Genomic DNA, 15,200 nt, shown 5'->3' on the forward strand with positions numbered 1-15,200 from the left:
GTTGGGCCTTTTTATGTGTTTAAATGTTGAACTCCTCAGGGTGAAAGAAATAGGTTATCGTTGTTGCCAAAGGTGTTGGTAGTCCTTTCACCATCTCATTCGTTGTTTTGTTATACAAGAAGCAGTTTGTTCCAAGTGGCTGGGATGGCAGCAATGCCTTTGGCCAGGAACCTTGGTCTGAAGACTTTAGGCAGAGTTTACAATGGACTGACTGTAAAATAAAGTATAAAAAGGCCACAGTCCACGAAAGGTAAGTAAGCAAAGAAGGGGTCCTTTTGTGTTTTCCAACCCACCTGGGGCTTCTCAGATGTGACTTGGCTCTACCTATGACTCTGATAAGGAAGGTGTCCCTTCTCTAGACACGTTATCTCCTCTCTTTTTACACCAGCCTTTTGAAGCTGGGAGAGCTGCACTGGCCCTGGAGAGGCCATGAGGGGACAGCTTGCAGGAGACAAGGCAGGGGGAGTAAGGCCTTTTGTGATTTTGTTTGAGCTGGACTGCTGGCAGGCAGAATGGACAAGACAGTTAAGTGACCTAGGATGATAGCCAGGTCACTGAGAATGACGTTTCTTCTCGCATCAGAAACAAATGTCTCCAGGTAGCCTTGATCAGCAAGGAAGGGGTATTTCGCTTGTGTTTAAATGTAGAAGATCAGCTTTTGTCCAAAAGCACGAGATATTTGAAGCTCTCAAATACCTTCTGTGCAAGACACGGCACAGACTCCAAATAAACAAGCAACATTCTGAAACTTCGACACAGACCGTTTCCTTGATCGTACTGATGATGATCGCTGAAGAATGACGGGGAGATGAGCTGCTTTTTCTCTTCCGGAATGCAGGCTATGTCTCCATTGTACCTGTATTGTACCTGTATGTGTATTCTACCTTGAAAGTTACATGAAAATGGTACAACAGCTATAACTTCAATGTGTCATTACCTTAGGCAATGTGTCATAACCTTAAACAGAGCTTATTCAATGGCAGTGGCATTGAGAAACTGTTGACAACATTCTACTGCTTAGGTCCTCAGTTGGTTTGCAGCTCTTTCTTCTAAGGAACTCTATTCCTAAAGTATATAATGTGGTACATCCTTATAGTAAATTTCTCTCCATGCAGAGTTGATTCCTGGTGTTTCTAGTTGAAGAAACCTTGTTGCGTGAAATATAAAAAAAAAAAAAAAAAAGCATCCCACGCTATGGCTGGCTAGGCACCAGCAGACAGGCTGACCTGTTCTCAGCCCAGCAGATTATGACTCAGCTCTGAAATTGCTCTATCCTCCTAGCTCACTAAGTTCCCATGGCTGGCTGTTGCCACATATGCCCCACGCTTCCAAATTCCCATGGCTGGCTGGGGTGTGCTCTTGCACACTACGCTCTGCTGCCATACCTTCCTCTGGAACCCAGTTGAATCGCAGTGTGAAGGAAAACACCGCAAAATCTTAGTTTAGAATCAACAGGTAACACAACCGCTGGGTGCAGAACCTAGCATCCTAAATTTGTAAGCTAATCTATGTTAAAAATTCTTGAGAAGTGGGTCCTGGTGGATCTGCCACTCAAACCTCTGCCTCTGGCTGACTATATTCTGTCTGCTTCCCTAGTTTGCTGCCCAAAAGGGCCATTCCTTTTCCTGCCTTCCCTCTTCCACTTTCTGACCCGGAAGTCCTGCCTACTTGCCCAGTGATGGCTCCCTTGTCATCTTTATTCATTAGGGGAAAGTTCTGCCACAAACCCTAACTGAGATTCTAATTTACGTTGCTTCCTTTCACTCATTTATGGTTTCTTCAGCCCCACCATCGGCCAGGCATAAATGCCATTTCTTAAAAACATTCAAAGACTAAAGAATCTAATAAGGAGAAAGAAACAAACTGAAGTGCAACATGGAAGAGTTAGGTGAGTTCTAATAAAGCAGAGGAGGTGTGAACTCAGAGAACGCTTCCCAAAGAGAAAATGCTTTAGTTTCATTTTGATGGATGAGTGAGGTCAGTCCAGGAGCAGAACAGTGAGTGAAGAGGCAGATGCAAGACACTTCTGAGATATCTCTATCATATAACCTTAGGCAATCTGGAAAGGCCTACTGGATTCTGTTCTGAGAAATGCATGAAGAGGATGGAAATTAGACACCAGACTGGGGATGTATACAGTAGTCCCTTTCTATGATATAAACCATAGTTTCATTTTTCACAGTTTCAGTTACCTGCCATAGTCTGAAATTATAAGGTAGAAAATTCTAGAAATAAGAAATCCATGTTTTCAATAGTCTGTTGTTTTAAATACATATAATGAGATCTTGCACAGTGCTATGTCACCTGGGGTTTAAGTTACCCTTTGTTCTGTGTATCCTCTTACCCATGTGTTCTGGTAAATCTTTACTACCAACTTGAGGGCATTCTAAAGCACTTAGAGATAACCTCTGAGCATGCCTGGGAGGGCATTTCTGGGAAGGTTTAACCAAAGAGACAGGGGGCATTATGAATGTGAGCTGGAATGACAAAAAACATCAAAGTGAATTGAGCATCATCATTCATCTCCTTCTACTTCCTGATTGTGGATGCAAGTGGACCAGTTGCCCCTCATCCAACTGCTGGGAGCACCACACCTTCTGTTCCACGATGGAGTTGTAAGCTTAAATATAGTTTAACTTTGTTTGGTTAAATTGTTTTTCCCAAGTATTTTGTCAAACAGTGAGGGGAAAATATTAACTAATATGTTATCCATTAGTCTCTAAATAGTTGTCTCAATCATTGATTAACAGCCTCAGTATCCTAGTGTTTATTTCCAAGTAAACTTTATTTAGTACATAGGATGGTATTTTTCTATTTTATTTTTAGTCATTAAAATCAATCTCTTCCTATACCAATTTATACACTAAACTCTATGTAAGGCATATATATTCCTTGTTGCATCCACTGAGGATCTTGGAATGGATCTTGGAATATATCTCCATGAATAAAATATTCTATATCGGTGATTAGCCAACTAGAGTTATAGATGGTTGTAATCTGCCACATGGGTTCCAGAAATTGAACCCAGGTCTTCAGGAGGGTCAACCAGTGCTCTTAAACACCAAGCCATCTCTCTAACCCCTCTGATCATATCATTTCTTTCATGGTTAAAAACCTTTTCATGATTTCTCTTGGCTTTCAGGAAAATAGTTCAAATTAACCTGTTAATCATATAAAGCTTTTAAATCTGACTCCTTATATCTTTTGTGTTAGCAGGAAGGGACACGTTTTGTTTGCTTGTTTCCTTATATTTTACTTTGAAAAATGTCAAGCTTGAAGAAAAGTTAAAAGAAGAGTAAAATGAATGTCTATACATTTCCTCTAGATGATTGGTTGCTACCCTTTTGCTAGATTCTCTCTCTCTCTCAATCTCTCTCTCTCTCTCTCTCATTTTCCATGTGGCCACACACACACACACACACTCCTGTACCATATGAAAGTTGTAGATATGACATCATTCTGATACATATATTGATGTATAGGCACTTTCCTACAGAACTGCAAAGAGCTCAGCTTTGTAGAATAGTGCCAGCATACTTGAGGAGCACCATGTTTGCTCTCCCCTCAGCATGGCGTGCATCCAACTTGATCCTCACAGGACACAAGGGTTCTCCCTTTATTTTGGTCTTTACTCATAGATACACATCAGGGAGAACTTACCAGGACCTATCTCAATTTTCTCTCTATCCATTTCCCAGGTTCTTCTTCTTCTTCTTCTTCTTCTTCTTCTTCTTCTTCTTCTTCTTCTTCCTTCTTCCTTCTTCCTTCTTCCTTCTTCCTTCTTCCTTCTTCCTTCTTCCTTCTTCCTTCTTCCTTCTTCCTTCTTCCTTCTTCCTTCTTCCTTCTTCCTTCTTCCTTCTTCCTTCTTCCTTCTTCCTTCTTCCTTCTTCCTTCTTCCTTCTTCCTCCTTCCTCCTTCCCTCTTCCCTCTTCCCTCTTCCTTCTTCCTTCTTTCTTCCTTCTTTCTTCTTTCTTCTTTCTTCTCCTTCTCCTTCTCCTTCTCCTTCTCCTTCTCCTTCTCCTTCTCCTTCTCCTTCTTCTGACAGGGTTTCTCTTTATAGCCCTGACTGTCCTGGAACTCACTTTGTAGACCAGGCTGGCCTGGAACTCACTTTGTAGACCAGGCTGGCCTGGAACTCAGAAATCCTCCTGCCTCCGCCTCCCGTGCTGGGATTAAAGGTTTGTGCCACCACACCTGGCGCTTCCCTTCTTCATACAATTTGCTATCTCACTTTGCTTCCTTTCCTCATGTCTTGTTCCATGTAAACTCTATAAGGGTAAAGATTTGCTCATTTCCCCCCTCCATTTCCTTTTGACATATTCTTGAATCTTGACAATGTCTGGTTCTAAAGGCATGCTTAATGAATATTTAGAGAAACAATAAATTTATTAGCAAACTTATCATTGGCACAATGAGAAATTCTACAAGACTCCTTCATTTAATTCTCACACTGACCTCCAGATTTTTGCATCATCCTCTCCAACTTCAGGGTGAAGAAAGTATGTGTATTATATTCTTTGTTGCTGTGATAAAATAGTGAAAGAAAGTCACTTACTAGAGGGAGGCTTTTTATATGGCTCACGGTTTGAGAGAGTACAGTCTATCACACTGAAGAAGGCAGAAGCAGCTTGTGCCTGGGGCAGTGGGAGTATGGACTGAGTGTTGAATTGCATTCACTGTAAGGAGGCAGAGAGCTTGGGCCAGAATTTGGGCTTAGTTAGAATCCCTAAGACCTATTCTTCAGTGACCAAATTCCTCTAGCTTGGTCCCATTGCCCAGCAGCTCTACAGCTTCCCAAAGCAGAGCAGTCAGCTAAGGAGCTAAGTATGTAAACACATTGGCTTCTGAGAGACATTTCACACTCAAACCACAACCCAGGTTTGCATACACTGGCTTGGGTCCCTGTCCCCCACCTTACATGTCTGAAGTGGAAGAGCCCAAAGCTTCTCTGACCTGAGCACTGGGGCCCATTCTGTGACTCAACACAGAGATACTTTCTTCCCATGCATGTTAACAAGCTCTCCTTTTAGCCCTGCTTATTTTCTTTGTGTCATCCAGCAGGGAACAAGAGAACCTTGAGTGCAGCTGCAATCCAGTACAAGGGATGTGGAGAGCTAGCAAAGGCTCTGCAGAAAACTGGAGTTCTTGGTAGATTTGCAGAACAATTATGTATGTTCTCACACAACTGTGAACATTAGAGTAGACTTTAACTTTAATTTTTCAAATCCTATTTTTAATGATGGTTCTTAAATGCTTGAACCTCCCTAGTAAACCCACCACCCACCAAGTTAGTGGGAAAGAAAGGATATGGGGAGAAGTGGACCTGTTTAGAAAGGTTCTCTGCATCAACTCAGGTCTGTGTTGTCTGGAAATCCACAGTTTAGCAGAGGCAGCTCAATCCATTTGCAAACACTTCATGGATACATCAGCAGTCCAGTTCGCTAGAGTTGGGACAGAAAACACGAATCAGCAGCTGTGGCAGGACCTAACAGAGACAGCCAGGTCTCTGCCTGAGCTCAAGTGAACAGGAGGGATCAGCAGGAATACCAGGAGAAGGTCTCAGTTATGCCTCTCTCAGAGAAGAGAAGATCAGCTAAGACCTACAAGCTCTGCACAGCTAGCTGTAACAGAAAGCCAAGTTCTGTCTGTCACTTCGTGGAGTCCTATTTATACCTTCCGAACATCATGTGTCCTCCACGGGCCTTGCCTTAGCCCAGCTTTTGCCTTAGCACATACATCCAACTAATCATCCCCAGTTTGCAGCCCTGACAAATGCAGCTCAACTATGCAATGCAAGGCAGACCAATACTTGCGTGTTGTTAGCAAACAGTCTTTCATAATGTGTCCTTTCATGTGTGCTTGCCTTAGCAGAGCATCCTCTCTCCTGTGCCTGCTTCAGCAAAATGTTCCTTCATGAGTCTGCCTTAGTCTTTCACACCCATGTCCACTTTAAGGAGATGTTCCTTCACGTGTTTCCCTAGCAAAACACCATCCAACCGACTTTCCAAAGAAGCCTTACGTGTCCACATCAACGGAATACCCAGATAGGGGAAGGAAAGGACCCTAAAAGGAAAACAGGCAATGCTAAGGCAGAATCAAGTCTGTCACAGGTTTTCTCTAGACAGTTCAAGCCATGTAAGGGCCACCTAGAGGAACACCACACACTAGGCACAGTCATGGTGAAGGAGAGTTGCTAGTTTTCACCATAAACAAGTCTCTGCACTTAGCAGAGTGTCTGGTTCATGGAGACAGGGAACGGATACATCAAAACTCGAGCTAGGAGTGATGTGGCCCTCAGAGGACAGTAGCTTCACAAGGGAGGCTGCTGCAGTTGAGCCCAGGGCAGTTCTCCCTCTGGGTGAGAGGGTGCACCTTTGTTCCACGCTCTGTCTAAGAGCAACACAGAATGAGCCATCTGAGTAGATGACCCCTGGAGGCTGGTGAACAGAAGTCACTGTTGCCTACCATGATGAAAATGAACACACATTTGTGCAAAATAGCAATCTTCATTCAGGGCAAGGATACGGTAGGGAAATGGGTGCTGGCTCTAAATCTATCTTTGTCTGTGGATGCTAAAACCGTCCTCCTTCTTGCTCCTTCAGCTAATTGGTCACCTATCCCTAATGTGATATTTGTTATATTAATCTGTTACTGAAATTGTTTCTGGGCACTCTTCAGACCAAGACCAGAATCACTAGATTTTGCTCACTTCATGGGGCCTCTTTTGATGACACAGAGCCTCTAGACTAGGCGACCATCAGACTTTGCTGCATGCTTACCTCAGATACATTTTGTTTTAATGTTTGCCAGGAGGTGATAGCGAGGAATTCCTGTCAGAGGCTCTTTCTGATGGCAGTATCCCTGGCCACCGTCTTTTTTCAGGTACCACAAACTCCTGTTAGGAGATAATGATACCACTAAACTAGGTAACAACAAGCCATGATGCAATATTACTGGAGCAAACTGTCTAATACAAGGGCCTCCACCCAATATCCAGGAAGGAGGAAGCCATGCCAGAAGAGTGACGGTAGATGCCCCTGGGCCAGGACTAGACCTTTAAGGGTTTGTGTTCAGGGATTCTGTCTGGGTATTTCTGTTTTTGTAAATTTCACAAACCAAAGTGAACTCTTAAGAATGGAACTCAAAGTCAGGGCTCCCCCCCCCTTCTCTATAGCACAGGCAGTGGAAGGGGGAGGCAGGTACATACCTGAACCCACAAGTCTGCCCTTTGATTTTTCAGGAGGTATTTGAATAAGTGGAATGGATTCCAGAAGGAAGCTGCTCTCAGACATGCCCCACCCTCTGAATTCCCCTGATTTGTAATTCCTTCGCCCAAAGGTACAGCCAAAAGAGGTGTCTTAGGCTGAGTTTACTGTAGAGCAAAATTTGCGTCAGAGATTTGCATGCAAGAAATTTGTTGGTATCACCCTCAAGAGCCACATCTATAAAGGAGGGAAGGCAGGCGGCAGGATGGGGCAGAGAGAACTTAAAATGTAATGCTGTGGCAGGGGCCTCAGCTGACACCTCAGGGAACTCTAGCACTGACGTGTCTGCGGAATCCCCCCAAACAAAGGATGTGGGCTTTAGTAATTCGTCCCATCCAGATGGAGGAGGTATGACCTTGGACAAAAGGTCCTTTCAGGTGAAAGCAGATCCCAGAGAGGGACTGAGTAGGGGACAGAGAGAGTATGTAAAAAGGCCCCTGGAACAGCACAGCATCAGCCACAAGAAGCCAGAAATGCAAACACCTGCGAGAGCAGCTGTCTGGTTCCTTCAGATAACAAGGACTGAAGGCTCGCTTTCAGATCCTTCTGGATAACGTTTGGCTATGGGTCATGGAAGGGGATCTGAGCTTGACAGGAACAGAACCAAGGTCTCAGATGAGAAAAGAGCCAAGGGAGAGGAATGTGGCCTCAGACTCCACTCAGTAGGCATAAGCTTGCCTGGGACTAATTGTGCAAAGAGCTCCTTCACTCCCCCACCCGCCACCCGCTGGCCTTGAAGTGTCCAGATGTCCTATAAAGCAAACCTTGCTTTCTGTGCGACTGTAGGCAGAAATCGGCAGCTCTTTCTGTTTTCTTCCCCTTTGGCAAATGAAAACTGGGCCGGCCACATTCAAGGGCTCATTCAAACACAGCTTCTATAAATCCATTCAGGGTTGCCTTTCTCTTTAAAAGCAAATCAGGAGGTGGGGTGCTTTGGGGAATGGCTGAGTGGTAAGACAATGCTTCCAGAGTGTGAGGACCCAAATTGTAAAAGGCTGGACATGGGTGTAGTTGGCTTTTGCCCCGGTATTGGGAGGCGGAGACAGGCACGTTTCAAGAACTGTCTAACCAGCAAGCCTATATGAGAAAAGGCGCTTCCAGTTCTGTCTCAAGAAACAATAGATGAAGAAGACACGTGACGTCTTGCTCTGGTCTCTGAATGCTTGCTCCCTGCTGGGCATACCCACTCTCTCACATACATACACCACATACACACAACCCCGCAACACACACGCACACTCAAAGTGGCTCCATATTTTCTAAGCGGATTTTTATCAAATCCTTCTCTGTAGGCAGCTCCTGTCCCTCGTGAAGTCCTGTCAGCACTGTGAGCCAGTGCCGGAAAAAGCCTACCAGACATGCGCCTGGAGACATTTGCATTTGAGTGAAAGGGCTGATGGTCTTGGTCTCACAGTGAGGCTTTTCTGGGGTGGAAAGTGAAGTGGCAGCGGGAAGCAGACCGCGACCTAATTAGTAGTTTGCTCTCTGAGGCTGGCCTCCTTTTTGCGAAAGCCAAGCCGACACTTGTACGTCCCTAAAGCAGCTCTTGCCTCTTCCCAGCCTGGCCAGGTGGGCTTAGAGCAGTGCCAGCCCAGCTGTTACCCCAGGCCAGATGCCCTCCTGGGAAGAAAGCGCCTCTCCCCTGCTTCCCACCCCCAGCTCTCCAAGTGGGCTTGGGAAAATAAGCAGTCCGCTCAGCATGAAATCCCCAGGGAAGGAGGAAAAAGAGATGGCAAAAAGCTTTCCGTATCTCTTGGGGGTTGGGCAGACTTGCTGCCTTGAGCAGAGCACAGAAAATGTGCGATGGGGGTGGAAGACACAGAGGGTCTCCCGTTGTGGCTAGTGGATGTAGCCCCCAACATCTCACACCTGTTGTTGTCTGCTGTGACCACATGTGCCAGTGACCCCCAGGAGCTCTAGATAAACAGGCAAGGAGTGTAATTAATCCATTGTTTAGCATTATTGGAGCTTACTGCTGTGCCGTTTCTTTCTGGCAGCTCTCCCAGGCAAGTAAGGGAGGTTCAGCGGCCTCCCTGATGGTTGTGCTGGACGCAGCAGCTCAGAGAGCAAGGAGCAGGAGGGAAGATTGAGACATCAGGACCAGGGAGGGCAGCCTCTTATTAAGGGAGCCAGACCGGTTGCTAGGGGTGAGGGAAAGACAACATCTAGCTCTCCTCCCCACTAGGAAGCAATGTCTATCTGTCTGACTCCTGCTGAGAAAGCCAGCTTCATGCGCCCTCTCCCTTCTTGGTCCTTAGAGACTGGCTGGGCTGTGAGCATAGCGTGGAGGATGTTTGCCCAGAGGCCTGATCTCGATCTGGTCTTTGTATTAGACAGGCCTGCTTCCTGCCACCTGGTTTCTCCCCTGGACTGTGTGAGTGGCTTTCTTCTCCCACCTCCCATTAGTGACCCAGTCTAAGCAAGGCTTTTAGCATCCTTCCTGTGAGCAAGGATCGATAGTGTCACAGCTCTGTTCAGAAGAATGGCTAATACAATTTCTCACTGAGTCTTCCCAAAAACTCTACGGCTAGATGTTCTCTTTACAGATCATAGTCGGAGTAAAAGGAGGCACAGAGACACCAAGGAATACAATCAAGGTAGCATAGCTTAAAAGTGATGAGGATGCTCTCTCAACAGAGTCTGGCTTCAGAGCCTGTGTGTGCTATGCAATGGTTTCCTGAAGTTGCGATGCTCAGCTCAATCACTGAGCACATTTGGAGCAAGATTTCCTGGTCTCTCCAGGAGGGCATTTCCATTTCTGCTATACAGGCTGAGATTACCTAGCAGAGAGCTGCAGCAGTCTGAATATGGTTTGTCGTTTCCAAAATGTGTGTTGAAATTTGTTTTCCAGCAGAACCATTTTGAAAACTGATGAGAACCTTAAGTAGTGTTTGAGTCATGGTACCTCCGTTCTCATGGACAGACACATGGCACTCTCACCGGACGAGGGCAGTCTCCTCAAGAACAGGTTATTATTGAAGCGATTTTCTGGCTTCTCCTTGGTCTTACTTTCTTTCTTACCACACGACCACTTGTGTTTTTCTCATTGTGAAATCAAACAGGCCAAACCCCTTATGAGATGCAGGCGCTATTCTCTTGCTTTTCCCAGCCTCCAAAAATGTGGCCGAAATAAGTCCCAATTCATCAATTGCTGCTCTATGTATTTTGTGAATGCAGTAGAAGACTAAGTAAGCCTTGTCCACTTTTTTTTTTAAGTTCTGGGCATAGCTTCCATGGTCTGGCATATTTGGAAACTCTAGAGGTAGGAGGTTATTTCAGTTCAGTGTTTCTCAAATCTAATTGTGAAAGGCAGTCACCATTACGGGTGATGTCCTTCCATTCCCTCCACCTTTTGGGTACCCTGCTGGTTTCCGGCCTTGGATTCACTGTTGATTTTCTTCCCCTTCTATCTCTGGTGTGGGCTTAGTAGGACCTAGTCTCTCTGTCCCTGCATTCTATGTGTATCTTGACTGCATGACTGCATAGCATTGGACTAAGGTAGCCTCACAGTCCTCACCAATCCTAGGAGCAGAAAAAGGCAAGCTGAAGGACAGGCTGAGAGATCACGAACAGCCCCTGAAATTGCTGCTGCTTAATTTGAGTGGTTATTGGATTGCCAGGGCTGACTAGTGCTGGTTCCTTACTCAAGTGCACACAGAAGCCCTGATCAAGACAAAGTGGGAGGCTTTGTGCTTCCCTGGTCCGGTGTACAGCACAGTGCTGTCTTTTCTTGCTCAATTTCTGGAATTTGATACTTTCAAAGAATAAAAATGAGAGCCCCCTAAGCTTGTGAGTGAGTGTGCATGTATGTGTGAATGTGTGTGTGTGTGTGTGTGTGCATGTGTGTGTGTAACCCAGAGTATATCTTGTAAGAGCAAGAAGCACAGGCTAGTGGGTTGATCTCTGAAGAGGCTGAAGAAAGATGTTTTTAAGTGCTAGATGGGAAAAAGCTTTCCATTAGGATCAAAACCTAGTTCTGAGGGCTGTATAGGGAAGTACAAAGCACTGGACACAGTAACAGACAAGAGCAACTGGTCCTGATTTAGAGAGATGCCTGTGGTTAGTTAAGTTCAGTGTAAGGGAGGCACTGGCATCCTGAGCCATTTCAGCAAGGAGCACTCAGATTTGATCCTGCCTAAGCAAGCACCCTCTGCAATGCAAAGATGTCCTTTTACAGCTTGCTGGGGCTATGGGTGCTGCAAATATGGAAAGATCTCATTTTATTCTCAGGTCACTCTGAGTACTATTTGATCTGGGTCAGCTACCATCAGCCCAGCAGAGAAAGAACATCATGGCTGATAGCCTCATCCTCATCCTGCTCCCTCTCACCCAATAAGAGGGGAGACTCTGGCATGTTGGCCTTGCGACGAAACATTCTCTCGTGATGAACTGTGACTGCAATCTGTGCCAGAGACAGGATATCCCAAGTTGCTGTTGTTTGAGCTGTGGCTAGAAATGGATGAGGTGCATTTCCTGGGACTAGGATGGCAGAGTGGGAAGGATGAATCATAGGGCATGTTAGCTCTTGATCATAGTCTGTCAAATTGCATGGCTTTTACCCAGGTGTCCAGAGTACAGTAGCATAAGTGGGCTCTCTCCTTCCACAACTACACACGGGGTTCTCTTATGCTCCCCTCAGCCAGAGGTTTCTGGCTTCCAGAGATGTTTATTCAGAGTTTCAGGCCCTGTGAAAATTACTCATATCAGATCGTATCCTCAGATTTCTTTTTTTCCCTGGTTGTTCATAAAACACCATCAGCAGAACATATCAGCAGGAGGAGAATGGCTTCCTGGTTCATTTGCTCAGTGTAGCCCCACCTACAATTCCTCCCCCACCCCGGTGGGGGGCAAAGCATTTGAGCAGAGCTGGCAAAGTAGAGCAGCAGGTGAAGAAACTCTGCTGCTGAGCCTGATGGATCTGTTGGATCTATGTAAGACACACATGGTAGAGGGAAAGAACCGGCTCCACCGAGTTGTGGCCTGTGTTTGGGGGTAGGGTAGGGGGTAGGTGTGTACCATGCTGTGGCATATGTATGTGGGTGGGTGTGTACACCCACCCATGGGCACATGTTCACATATGCTCACACACAAACAATTCTGGTTAGTATTTTTGTCAATGTGACACAACCTGGGGTCATCTGAGAAGAACAAAGTTGAAATGAGAAATACCTCCTTTACACTGGCCTGCAGGCAAGTCTCTTAGGGAGTTTTCTTGATTAATGATTGATGTGGGCTGACCACCCCACTGTGGGTGGTGCCACCCCTGGGAAGATGATCCTGGTTGTATATGAAAGTAGCCCAAGCAAGCCATGGGGGACAAAACCAATAAGTAGCACTCCTCAATGGCATCTGGTTCAGTTCCTGCCTCCAGGCTCCTGTCTTGCTTCAGTTCCTACCTTCATGTGTCTCTGGAAACTATAAGATGATATAAACCCTTTCTTTTCCAAGTGGCTTTTGATCATGGTGTTTACCACAGAAATAGCGAAGAAAACTAAGACACACACACACTAGATAGATAGATAGACGACAAATAAAATATAAATTCTTTTTATTTTTATTGAAAATAGTATTTTCATACAGTGCATTCTAATTATGATTCCCCTCCCCCAACTTCTCCCAGGTCCTCTCAGCTTCCCTTTCTACTCAAAGCCACACCCTTTCTCATTAGCATACACCCCAGTATCCTAAATGAAAAGAAAAGAAAATCAATTCCAAAGCTAGATATACTGGTTTACAAATCATTACAGACTTTTTGAGGCCTCTTACACATGCCTTACTTTGGGGTGAATCAGCCATCCTGGGCAGCTAAACCTCTCCTATTTTTAACAAACTCAGAAGATAGTATATTATACAGCAAAGTATTCCTATACCAACCAACATGTTGAAGCAAGGGCATTTCTTGGTAGCCTGAGATTCATTGGAAGAATTGGGCCTGTAGGAGTTAAGTCATCACTGTGAGATCATCTCTGACTGTTTTCCAGTGTTCCCTCTTATTCGGTCCTTCTATGACACAGCAGGGGAGCCACCAAATGCTGTGTGGTATGGGAGAGACACATGAGAAAGTAAAGGGTTAATGCAGAAGTTACATTCCAATTTATCATGCTGGGACCTCAGCTAGTTCTGTTCTTGCATTCCTCCCCACCCCCACCATCAGCTGAGCATAATGAAGTCAGTTCAGGATGGGCTTCAAGCCCAAATTCACTTGCTTTGGGATTCGTCACTCAGGCTCCTATATTAAATTCACCTTGGGGTCTATGGGAAATTTTATGAAATGTTATTTTCCTCTTTACGGCTAGCATAAACATTTATTATACAACCTGTGATATATGTTTCCAGGAAGTAAGGAAATGTTGTTGTGGAAAGATATGATTCCCAATTGATTTGAAATATAGACGAATACCGTGTTTTAGAAAGGAGCTAGGACTTTAATGGAAAAAAAGTAGCTATCAGATTTTGTATGTGTGTGTGTGTGTTTCTCTGCTTTCTCTCTGGTACCAGTTAAAGGAACATTTTTCATCCCTTCTCCCCACGCACACAAAAGATGATACCTGATATGAAATGCTGTTAAATCTTGCTTCATTAAATCCCACAAAAGTTAATGCACATCGCCCCTCACACTGCCCTAAAATGGGAACAAAGAAACAGAATGATGTCAAAATAGAACACAAAGAGAAAGAGTTTGTCCTCTGGGCCTGGGAGATGAAAGCTATCTGGAGTCATTTTTGAATGTTGTGTTGGGCCAGTATTTCTAGGGCTTCTTTCTGAGATGATGGGGGATTGCCAAAGTCAGCCATTTATACATATGCACACACACACACACACACACACACACACACACACACACAAACACACACACACACATCAAGAGTATAGTGACATGCCTCCATCAAGAGCCCAAGCCATACTACTGTTGTCCATGCAATCTTGTATCAGGAAGGACTCTCTGACTAGGGGGACTACAGAACCCTCACTCCCTGACAGTGTAATAGAGAAGTTCTTGAAGAGAAAAGTGGTCTGAGAACATGGTTTGGTTGGAAGACCCTGATTAATAGATCCAAGAAACAGATGATGCTGAAGTGTGATTTGTTATCAAAGGGAGATAGCTATAGGAGGAAGCAAGCCATGGCAAAAACCATGCCACTCCTGGTAGCATCAACAACCATGAGGGACAAGCTGCTTGGCTCTGTGGCTTATGAATAGGACTCAGTAAATCATAGATGGAGCAAATGCATATTTTTCACTAGGTCAGAGTATGAGCCCTGAAAGGCTCATAGGGCAAATGAAGAATAACAACTTAGGTGACAGCACCAGGAAATGGCAGCTCTAAGAATAGAAATCTAGCACTAAGCGGTGAACTAATGTGATGCTGTCACTCTGTAGACAATGCCTTCCCACTTAGTCTCCTGGCCTCCTCTTCATTCCCTAGTTAGTCTTCTGAAATCCACAGATAAAACCAGATACTGCGGTGCTGTACATTTGTTTTTATAGCATTGGATGCAAAGTGATACAGAAATAAAGCTGGACGCATACAAAGAAATGATAACATACACACAGACCCGTGTAATAATGAGAACTACCCACGGTCAAATCCTTCCCTATGCTTTCCTCTCATAAATAGCTGCACCCCTTAGTTAAACCACTGAAGCTCTTAGTTTCACTTTCTCAGTTTGTAATGCAAGGATGGTAACAATTTTATCCCATAAGAAGTTTTAAAAAAAAAGACACAAGGTAATATATTTTAAAAATCTAGAATAAAGCCAATACATAGTAGACACTTAGACATTACTCAGGGGTAACAGCCCTATAATGAGGCATTCTATTTCACAGTCTCCCCACCAATGTGCTGCAAATGAATTTGTATTAAGTCTGGCTAGAGATCTCAAAAGGGGAAGACACGGGGAATTGAGAAGTTGGAGTTTATCCTGAGAAGTTTAC

General features: G+C 44.8%; 1 long non-coding RNA gene across 1 annotated transcript; it reads right to left on the bottom strand.

Annotated features, from left to right (window-relative positions):
• Positions 1–5,329: 5,329 nt before the first annotated feature.
• Positions 5,330–8,144, bottom strand: Gm39494. Its single transcript, XR_878055.1, has 3 exons — positions 8,030–8,144; positions 6,780–6,895; positions 5,330–5,441 (listed from the first exon to the last, which is right to left on the bottom strand). It is a non-coding gene; the product is annotated as a predicted gene, 39494 (long non-coding RNA).
• Positions 8,145–15,200: the final 7,056 nt, after the last annotated feature.

Source organism: Mus musculus, chromosome X (assembly GCF_000001635.26).
Source record: "Mus musculus strain C57BL/6J chromosome X, GRCm38.p6 C57BL/6J".
NCBI classification, from domain to species: Eukaryota; Metazoa; Chordata; class Mammalia; order Rodentia; family Muridae; genus Mus; species Mus musculus.